The 11,804-nt window shown below is 39.1% G+C and overlaps 1 protein-coding gene across 5 annotated transcripts in view; it reads right to left on the reverse strand.

Annotated features, from left to right (window-relative positions):
• LUZP1 (leucine zipper protein 1) overlaps positions 1–11,804 on the reverse strand; it is an 89,211-nt gene that overhangs the window by 70,694 nt on the left and 6,713 nt on the right. The gene's annotated exons all lie outside the window — the stretch shown is intronic.

Here is an 11,804-nt window from a genome sequence, read left to right on the forward strand (position 1 = left end):
AAAATAAATAAATAAATAAATAAAATAAAAATGATATTCTTCCTATCCTAGGAGACATAAGCCAACACTGACCTCATTTACTTAGGGAAGAATGATCTTAAATGCACATGCTTCATAAAATCATCAGGTGCTGACTATAATGTTCAATTGTAAGCTCAGGGGTCAAATCCTAGCTTGGCATTCATCGTCTGTGTTGACTTTAGGCATACTGATCTCCTATTTTAAGGAATTTTTATCTATGAAATGGGGATAACAATAGTATCTACCACAAGGGATGGTTGAGCGGAAGATTAAATAAAGACATAAAAAGCGCTTAAATACAGCGGCTGGCACATAGTCAATAATGTTAGGTTTTATTATTAGTCCTCAATGACTGAGAACCTGAAGAAAATTTTCAATTCTAATTGTGCTTATTCACTGATACTAGATACAAATCACCAACATGGCCTAAATAAGATAAACACCCCCAGGTAATTAGGAGGACACACATTTGTGATAAAGCTGTTCCAGGGTTTTAAAGAGCCAAAAATTAACTATAATTATCTTGCTCAGCATTTAACTTACCCAGTTAACTTGAAACTGGGTAAAACCAGAGATTTATTTATTTTTAGAAACAGGATATGCTGTCAGACCCAGGTGGATGATACCATTTTTCTATCTGAACTCTTTGGCCTCCACAGAAAGGCCACACACATAATGCCTGGGTAAGTAGGTCAGGAAAACACATTTCACCTTTTAATTATAATGAGTTCAAAGCTGTTCCTATATATATATTTGCTCCTCAGCAGACTAATAATATTCTTTTCTAAAAACTAAAAAACTGTCTTTTAGACAGAAAAAAAAAGAGAATAACTTTTAAAGGCTATAAATAAGATATTGGTATTAATACAAGATAATGCTTTCATTGTAGACAATTTCAACTTAATCAAGAATACAAGTTAAACAAGTTATAGTCAAGCAATGATTTTTATTTATAGGTTCAAAATAAGTGCTGTTATTCAGGTCATCTTGGGAAACAACACTCTCTTCTAGCAATGCCACCAAGGCTCAAAACCTATTTGAAAATCTATTTGTAGATTCTCAAAGATGAACCTCACACAGAAAATTCCTGGTCTCCAGCTCTCAGAACTACATCTATGACCAAAAACCACACTGATTACTCACTTCATTCACCAGACTTGCTTATCTCCAAAAGTTAAATATAACTCCCCCAAAATGAAGATTTATCAGGATTAAGAATGTGCAATATGCTCTAAAGGCAAATTCAAAAGAAGTATAGCAGTTTGGAAATCTCATTAAAATAAATACAAAATTATTTCCCATTTTGGAAACTTCTGGTATTTGCTTTTAAAAAGCAGTCATATGGGGTGCCTGGGTGGCTCAGTCCGTCAAGCATCTGCCTTCAGCTCAGGTCATGATCCCAGGGTTCTGGGATTGAACCCCACGTTGGTCTCCCTGATCAGTGGGGAGTCTGCTTCTCTCTCTCCCTCTACCCCTTCCCCAGCTTGTGCTCGCACTCTCTCTCTCTCAAACAAACAAAATCTTTAAAAAAAGCAATCATATTACCCTATAGATACCCCTCAGAGATGACCATAAAACCACAGTTAACAAAAGAGGAAGTCTGAAATATCACACCAGATCTATGCAAAAGCAGCAAAATGATACTGTGGATAACAACTGAAGTTGTTTAATTTTAACAATTCAACTATCGTGCTTCCATAACATTGGCTCCCAGAGTGCCTCTGAAGGAACGATGTTTAATACGGTTATTTAAATCCAACCTTCTTGAAAACTTACATTTGGTTCACGCTGGTTTGGGTAAACTGAATTCTCCAAAAGAAGGAACTTCCAAGTTGTCTTTTGGGGGGGAAAATTGTCTTCTGTTCTTTTGCTGGTTGTTTAAAGAGATGGATTTGGAATAAGAGAGGGAATTACCCAGCTTAGCTCACCTAAACCTAACACATCCTGCTCCAAGTACCTGGACTGTAACCTATTTAGAACACACTTCAAAATTTGATTAACATCCTTCTCCTAAAGAAAAAAAATCCGGCATAGAAGTAATTTATGCCAAGATTTCAGCAACTGTCATACAAAATTTTTTAAAAATCCCAAATTTGACCCGTTGACAGCTTTGTAACACTGGACAAGATACACAGCTTCTCTGTGCTCCAGTTCCTAATCTGTGAAATGGGGCTAAAATAATAAATAATATATCTATTTCATGGGTGTGGTGAGGATTAAATGAGATTATGTGTATGACACATGGCAGGCACTCAATAAATATTTGTTAAATGAATAAGTGAAATAATGCACATAAAATGCTTAAGATAGTACCTGACAAATATAACTAATGTTATAAAATCACTTGAGATCTTTACCTAGAATAAGCAGAAGTAAATGGCTAACAATATTAATATCACTATCCCAAAATTCTATAACCAGACTGAATATTTTTCAATGATTTTCAAATAAATAATTTTCAAAAATTATAATGGTTTAGGGGCGCCTGGGTGGCACAGCGGTTAAGCATCTGCCTTCAGCTCAGGGCGTGATCCCGGTGTTGTGGGATCGAGCCCCAGCTTGTGTTCCCTCTCTCGCTGGCTGTCTCTATCTCTGTCGAATAAACTGCTTGTGTTCCCTCTCTCGCTGGCTGTCTCTATCTCTGTCGAATAAATAAATAAAATCTTTTAAAAAAAAATTACAATGGTTTAAAATATTCTCATGTATTATCTTACTAATAGTCTCAATTTCCAGTTGCAGGGTCTCACTTTTAAGTGATGAAGGGCTGGCTAGGACATCCAGAAATTATCTCTCATTTGTACCAATTATAACCACATAGCCAACATTTGAGCTACAGATGAGTCATTCAAGAAAAACAGATTAATAAAGGAAATTAAACTAGTCACTGAGAAAATCCCTAGCTTCATCAGAAATTAATCAAGTTAAAATTAAGCTTTTAAAAATTCTTGGACCACCTGGGTGGCTCAGCTGGTTCAACATATGCCTTTGGGGGCGCCTGGGTGGCACAGCGGTTGGGTGTCTGCCTTCGACTCAGGGCGTGATCCCGGCGTTATGGGATCGAGCCCCACATCAGGCTCCTCTGCTATGAGCCTGCTTCCTTCCTCTCCCACTCCCCCTGCTTGTGTTCCCTCTCTCTTGCTGGCTGTCTCTGTCTCTGTCAAATAAATGAATAAAATCTTTAAAAAAAAAAAAAAAACCATATGCCTTTGGCTTAGGTCATGATCCAGGGGCCCTGGGATTGAGCGACATTGGGCTCTCTGCTCAGCAGGGAGCCTGCTTCTCCCTCTCCCTATGCCTGCTGCTCTGCCTACTTGTTCTCTCTCTCTCTCTCTCTCGTCAAATAAATAAAATCTTAAATAAATAAATAAATATTCTTGAGTTTCTTCTACTCTGCCCAGTATACAAAGATGTTAACAGACTTTAGATTAAATCATATTAATTTTAAAACTAATAAGAACAGGAAGTTTTTCTTCTATTCTTTGGGTAAACAAAAACGTAAAACTGGGGGCGCCTGGGTGGCACAGCGGTTAAGCGTCTGCCTTCGGCTCAGGGCGTGATCCTGGCGTTACGGGATCGAGCCCCACATCAGGCTCCTCTGCTATGAGCCTGCTTCTTCCTCTCCCACTCCCCCTGCTTGTGTTCCCTCTCTCACTGGCTGTCTCTATCTCTGTCAAATAAATAAATAAAATCTTTAAAAAAAAAAAAAAACGTAAAACTGAATAATGGCCAATATTTACTATGTACCAGGTATTCTGTACATTAAATTATTTAATCCTTGCAACCACTTCTCCCATCATAAAGATGGAAAAATTAAGGCTTTCTGAGGCTACAGAAGTGAAACTGTATAGCTTTAAATAACCTTATAAGGTAAAGTGCTATTTAACCAAAATGGTCAAAGAATGAGAATAAGACACAAATAGACAACCAACTGTCAAAGAATCAGAATACAATAAATCACATTTAATAAAAGTTTACTTGAATAAAACTAAATGATTCAGAAACATACTCCAAGATCTCCTGATGCCTAGAAGCCAATGTTATGAACAACTGTGAGTAAGAAAAGTGCAGGAGACTGGGTTGAGTACATACTAACTTTGTAATCCATTCTGAAAGTCACTTTTTAAAAGATTTTATTTATTTATTTGTTTGTTTGTTTATTTATCAGAGAGAGAGCACAAGCAGCAGGCAGAGGGAGAAGCAGGTTGTGGGACTCGACCTCAGGACCCTGGGATCATGACCTGAGCCGAAGGCAAACGCTTAACTGACTGAGCCACCCTTTCAGGCATCCCTGAAAGTCACTTTTTATCATGAATTCCCCATAGTTTATCATTTGTCTCCTCACATTTCAAAAGAAAAGCTTAGTTATTGAAGTCTAGTGGTAGTCTGAAGTATGGATAAATATAAATGCGTTCTACTTACACTGTTTATTTTGACCTAGTTGGGGTAAAAAGTAAAGAGGCTGGTTTCACAAAATATGTCTAAGTTGTTAAAAGAAATAACAGTGAAAAGATTAGGAATGATTGTGAACAAAATTACTCCAACAACGTCTCTCAAAAACTTCCTTAAGTACCTCTACTCCAATGTTTCCATAAAAACAATTACTAAATCACACCACAATCTTCTGATATAATTCCATCAGAAAAGTCAAAATGGGGCACCTGTCTGGCTCAGTCGGTAGAGTGAGCAACTCTTGATCCCCGGGTCATGAGTTTGAGCCCCATGTTTAGTGCAGAGCTCACTCAAAAAAAAAAATTTTTTTTTTTAAAGATTTATTTATTTATTTGACAGAGATAGAGACAGCCAGCGAGAGAGGGAACACAAGCAGGGAGAGTGGGAGAGGAAGAAGCAGGCTCATGGCAGAGGAGCCTGACGTGGGGCTCGATCCCATAACGCCGGGATCACGCCCTGAGCCGAAGGCAGACGCTTAACCGCTGTGCCACCCAGGCGCCCCTCAAAAAAAATTTTTAATTAAAAAAAAAAAAAAGTTAAGGGCGCCTGGGTGGCTCAGTGGTTAAGCGTCTACCTTCGGCTCAGGGCGTGATCCCGGCATTCCGGGATCCAGTCCCACATCGGGCTCCTCCACTGGGAGCCTGCTTCTTCCTCTCCCACTCCCCTGCTGTGTTCCTTCTCTCGCTGGCTGTCTCTCTGTCACATAAATAAAAATAAAATCTTAAAAAAAAAAAAAAAGTTAAAATTATCATTGCTTTAAAATACACATTAGGCACCTCTTAAAAAAAAGTTTGACATGTATCACCCAATTGTACCACATGTATATCAAATCATCCCAGTTACAAGGAATTTAAATTTGCATTTAAATTGGCTTAAAGTATGTACTAGATATTAGTACATACATTCTTCTGCCTTTAATAAAAGAGCAAGAATTACTACTGAGAGAGCTCACTGGCAACTCAGAGAAGGTAGTGTTAACTGGCTTGGAGTTTTCATCCTTGACATCAAAATAAAATGTTATTCAACAAAATAGTTCAAGTGAGGTATTACCTAGTCTCTCATTTCAGTTAATAACTCCAATTTGAGAGCATCAGACAAGCACTGATTAAGCATCTTTCTAAGAAAGAACTGTTCATAGTTAGTTCTTTGCCAGTGACAGATTCCAAAGGAGGGTCTGCTTTGTGTACCAGGCCTGGACTCCTGTACTTTCACACCCTGATAACTGTCATATCAATCTGAAGCACCTGGGGCACTACCAACTTTTGGATCAGAGAAAACACTAAGAATTCTAATAAACAGTCCATGTTTTGTTGGGGTTTTTTTTTTTTTTAAGATTTTTACTTATTTATTTGAGAGAGAACACAAGCAGGGGGAGGGAGAGGGAGAAGCGAAAAAGAGTCCATGTTAATAAACCTAAGAAATTAAAATTGATACTTATACACAAGATCATTATGATCAATCATCAAAAATTCTACTGAAGGCCTACTATGTGCAAAGCTCAGTGAAAGGAATTGAGGGGAATTACCAGCTAAAACAACTTAGCTTCTGATGAAGAAGTTTCTGATCAAATTAGGTAAAGACAAAAACTAGTGAAATTAACCAAGGATATTAGGGGTACTGGCATTACAAGCTGCAAGATTTTGGGAAGGGGAAGCTTTTGATCCAATTAAGTAGATAAGATACATGCTAGTGTGACTTACCAAGAACATGAGGGGTATCAGCAATAAATGTCAAAATTTTAGAGAAGAAAGATTACTACTGCAAAGTCAGCACAGACTTCACAGAAGGGAATTGAGCTGAGCCTTGAAGGATGGAAAAGTTTAAATGTTAAACAGCATAAGAGAAAAAAAGGACAAAAGATAATGGGAACAAAGGTGCTGAATTGGGAATGTAGTCATTAAATATTTATTAAATACCTACTACATGTCGCTGTGTCATGTACTAGGTATACACTGATGAACAAAACAGATGAGTTCCCTGCTCTTGTGAAGTCTAGTGGGGAAGGCAGATAATAATCATGCAAGCAGATATATCATTATAACTGTAATAGGTGCTATGAAGGCAGGCAACAGACGCCAGTAACAGGAATAACGGAAAAGGATTACAAGATAAAACGATGAGGGAAAGTATCTCTGATGCATATGCTAAGGCCTAAAGGAGGCAGCCAGGCAAAGAGCAGGGGAAAGGGTGTTCAAGAAGAGATAGCCAAACGTATAAAGACCCTGTGGTAGGAAAAAGCTTGTTAAAGGTAAATAAGAAGCTGGTGTGATTGAAGCATGATGGACAACAAGACTGGTATAAGGTGAAGCTGGAAATGTAGGTGGGGCCAGGTTATACAAGATATCATAAGTCAAGATAAGGAGCATGAATTTGGATTTTATTTCAAGCCCTAAAGAAAATCTTTAAAGTTTTTGCATACTCACAAACATACTGTTGAATAAAAGGAACCAGGCCCAAAAGAATATCTGCTGTATGATTCCATTTTTACAAAAGTACAAAAAAAGCAAAATTAATATATGCTGTTAGAAGTCATTCAGGGAGATGGAAGAGAGGCAGGAACAGGAAAGGAACTCGGTGGGGGCTTCTGGGTACAAGTAATACTGTTTCTTGATCTAGGTGCTGGTTCCACGGATATATTGTTTGTAAAAAAAAATAATAATAATCAAATTGTACTCTTTACATATATATAATACTTCAATAAAAAAGATGTGATCTAAAAAAATTTTAATGCAAGTTTTTAATATTGTTTTAAAAATATTACTCTGTCCAGATAAAATGGGAACGGAACAGCACACCCAAATATGTCCTGATTGACAGATTAACTTGATGGAAACTTTTAGATACATACAAAATAGGAGAAGGGGTAAGTCAAACAGCCAGTGAATACACAAAGTATCATGTTCATAAAGAATAAACGCAGGATCTGGGAAGGGAGTTATGCAAAAAAGAATGAACTATAAATGCCTTAGAATGTAAAAAAGAATCTCTAGAAATTAAGAAAGGAATAGATAAAAACAGCAATGCCCGGTGCCTGGGTGGCTCAGTCGGTTAAGCATCTGCCTTCTGCTGAGGTCATCATGCAGGGGTCCTGGGATGGATCCTGAATCCAGCTCCCTGCTCAGCTGGGAGTCAGCTTCTCCCTCTCCCTGCCCCCCACCCTGCTCATGCATTCACGCAGGCGTGCACATGCACGCGTTCCCTCTCTCTCTCTCAAATAAATAAAATCTTTTTTTGTTGTTTAAAGATTTTATTTATTTATTTATTTGTCAGAGAGAGAGAGAGAGCACACAAGCAGGGGGAGTGACAGGCAAAGGGAGAAGCAGGCTACCCGCTGAGCAAGGAGACTGATGTGGGACTCCATCCCAGGACTCTGGGATCACCAAAGGCAGACGCTTAACCAACTAAGCCACCCACGCATCCTAATAAAATCTTTATTAAAAAAACAACAAAAAAAAACCCAGCAATGCCTAAAAGATTAGCAATGCTTGTCATATTTTCATATGGTATTTCCAAGCCCCTCCCTTGCTCCCCTAACCCTAATACAGAGAGAGTGTAATGAAACTGATCCCAAACTTGAGTGCCAATCACATATGAACTCAAATCAATGGTCTCTGCCCCTCACTAGCTCTAGCAGTAACTGCTCTGAGCTTAGCTTCCTCATGTATAATGAGGATAATAACTACTACACAGAGTTATTATTTTCTCCCTATCATCAACCAAAATATTGAGTTGGTAGACTGGTACTTTAATTTAATTATTATTTCCTAATGATATATGGAGGGCCCATGGCTGATGAGTTTCCATTCTTAAGACTGACAGGTGGGACAGAAGGGTTATAAAACACTCAACATGTAGAAACAGAATGCATAAAGAGAAACGACCAGTAAGATATAAAAATGCGGCTGCTTCTAGGGGCACCTAGATGGCTCAGTCGGTTAAGCATCGGACTCCTGATTTTGGCTCAGGTCATGATCTCAGGGTCCTGATATCAAGCCCCTCACCCAGCACGGAGTCCGCTTGAGACACTCTCTCCGTCTACCCCCTCCACCCCCATTCACACTCACTCTCTAAATAAATATTTTTTTTTTTTTTAATGAGGCTGCTTCTAGAAGCTTGGCAACAGAGGCTTCAAACTTTTTCTAAAACAGACTATAGCAGATTGGGACAGGCTCAGTGACCTAAGAAATTATGAGAAGGATGGAGAGCCTAGGTGGCTCAGTTGGTTAGTCAACTGCCTTCGGCTCAGGTCATGATCTCGGGGTCCTGGGACAGAGCTCAGTGTCGGGCTCCCTGTTCTGTTGGGGGAGCCTGCGTCTCCCTCTCCCTCTGCCAACCACTCCCTCTGCTTGTGCTCACGCTCTCTGTCAAATAAATCTTTAAAAAAAAAAAAAAGACCTTGGGGGCACCTGGGTGGCGCAGCGGTTAAGCATCTGCCTTCGGCTCAGGGCGTGATCCCGGCGTTATGGGATCGAGCCCCACATCAGGCCCCTCCGTTGTGAGCCTGCTTCTTCCTCTCCCACTCCCCCTGCTTGTGTTCCCTCTCTCGCTGGCTGTCTCTGTCAAATAAATAAATAAAATCTTAAAAAAAATAAAAAAATTAAAAAAAAAAAAGATCTTGCATTAAAAAAAAAATTATGAGAAGGAGGAGTGCCTAGGTGGCTCAGTTGGTTAAGCATTTCACTCTTGATTTCGGCTCAGGTCCATGATCTCAGGGTGGTGAGATCGAGCCCCATGTCACGTTCAGCGCGGAGTCTGCTTCTCTCCCTCTTCCTCTCCCCCCACTCCTATCTCTGTCTCTGTCTCTCTCAAATAAATAAATCTTTAAAAAAAAATTATGAGAAGGAAAAAAATAATCTCATGTCTTCCAAGAAAGACACAATTTCTACCTGATGTATTCCCTTTGTAGAATATTAGCCAAAATAAGTTAGAGGGATAAACACTATGGCTATTCTGCCATAGGTGGAAGGGCAAGGCCTTCAATTATTTTATAGCATCCCCACCCTTAAGAATTATTTGAACTATAAGGTGTAAAGCACTTCCTAAGTATAGCCAAAGATGTTGAAGTTTTATATTTCAGGAGGTATCAGTTCAAAAAGGAAACAAAAATACAAGTTCAACTTCTTAAAAATCTTTGGGTAATTTTCCCCCCCAATGTGTATCTTCATCCTAAAATGAAAACCTGGTTCCTCATGAATTTCCTTCCCCTGATCTACCAATATCCCTATCTCTGTCTTATTCTTCTCATGCACCTCATCTATACATACCTAAAGTTTCCCTATTTCCTACAAAGTTGGCATACTGACTCTCTAGTACTCACTCTGATCTCATCAGTTTGAATCTGGGAACACTGGAACTTCACAACATTCCCAGGGATCACTTTGCTAACCAGTACCTTAAAAAGAACACAAAGTTTAAACAAATGATGGCAGTCATGGGGATTACACAACTACATACATTTGTCAAAGCTCATCAAACTGCACACTTAAAACTGATGAATTTTGGGGCGCCTGGGTGGCACAGCGGTTAAGCGTCTGCCTTCGGCTCAGGGCGTGATCCCGGCGTTATGGGATCGAGCCCCACATCAGGCTCCTCTGCTATGAGCCTGCTTCTTACTCTCCCACTCCCCCTGCTTGTGTTCCCTCTCTCACTGGCTGTCTCTATCTCTGTTGAATAAATAAATAAAAAATCTTTAAAAAAAAAAAAACTGATGAATTTTACTGTAGGTAAATTATACCTCCACAAAGGTGATTTAAAAAAAAAAAAAAAGAATGCATGTATTTCTTCAGCAAACATTTACTGAGCAGCTATTATGTGCTTCAAAGTTTATACCAAATCTTTCAGCTTGACTATCTCTGTCCTACCTGTAAGTAATGTGCTTACTCAGAAGCTGACACTGTCCCAAAAAGCTGTATTACATGAAAAATGGTTCTGCTTCTGATCATGAATGTCACCCTAATGATGGTCTCTACAGAAGGACCACCAGCTATCTAACAGCTTCCATTATATAAATGAAATCTATGATCACCCAGTTATCTATCTGCATTTCAATACAAATGTTTCCATCATAAAAATATTTATTTACTTATTTAGCACTTACTGTACATAGGACACACCACTAGCACAACCTTATATGTTTGTTTTTCTACCAAAAAACAAAAACATCTCAAAAGCATACTGACAACATTGCTGGAAGAAAAGGAAGGCAGCATTATTGGGGAATAGACTTAACTGACTGACTCTACAGTCCAAGGTGAACCAGTGGCTGAGTCAAGGGCCTAGAAACTAATGCAGTGTCCATAATGGACATAACCATGGACCTCAGAAATAGACCTGGGTTTGAATTCCAGCTCCACTTCTTACCAAGCTGTACGTGTAAAGTTGGGGAAGTCATTTTACCTTCTGACCTTCAGTTTGCCCATCTGTAAAGCAGGGATTTCAACTACCACCTCACAGCATTGTTGAGAAAACTATATGAGATACAGACCACCTGCCCCAATTGCTGCGCACAGAGCAGACAACTCAACAAAATAAGCTCCCTTTCTTGGTCTTAAATTATTTAGGAGTAAGAAAATACCAATTAATCAAGGCTAATTCATAACCCCTGTTTGTAATCACAGAACAACAATGAACCTGTATATGCTGCCTTGTTCATACTCTAATCAACTCCCTCCCCACCGCACTGTTTCCAGTTTTTCAAACTTTAGTTACTATCTTTAGAAAAGTGATTTAATTTTAGAAACCTGGAAAATTCCTCTGAGTAAATTGAGCAAAACCTTAATCTGCCCCAAGGGGAATCCTGAGCAAAATAATTATTTCTGACAGAAGAATTTTCTATGGGAGTTAATTTAACCACACGAATGCCACCAAAGCTGCACACAAAGTGACAGAATACAATCTGGAACATACTGTACAGATTCTCCAAAGGGAACTATCCTAAAATCCAAAACCGTCCCTCCCTACCTAATCTGAGCTAATAAAATCTTACTCCAGCATCTGAATTCCCCCGACTCTGACTCTAGTCCAGCTCCTTAGGCCAGAACTGCAGCAGTCCGTAAAATGCACTGAACAAACCCCACCTCTCAAAATATCCCCAAAAGGCAGGGAGGTCCAGAGAGTATTTTCCCCTCAATCAACAGATAAGGCACCAGGAGCTCAGAAGCACAATTCCTTTCCCAAGGTCATTCAAGTCAGTGACGTTGTAACGGAGAATCTGCAAGCAAATCTCTGGCTTTCTGGAGATTACACTGCAGGGTTGGTTTTTTGTTGGTTGTTTGCGGGGGGGGTTTTTTTTTTTTTTTTTTTTTTTTTTTTTTTTTTTTTTTTTTTTTTTTTTT

The sequence above is a fragment of the Ailuropoda melanoleuca genome, chromosome 2 (assembly GCF_002007445.2).
Source record: "Ailuropoda melanoleuca isolate Jingjing chromosome 2, ASM200744v2, whole genome shotgun sequence".
In the NCBI taxonomy this organism is placed as follows: domain Eukaryota; kingdom Metazoa; phylum Chordata; class Mammalia; order Carnivora; family Ursidae; genus Ailuropoda; species Ailuropoda melanoleuca.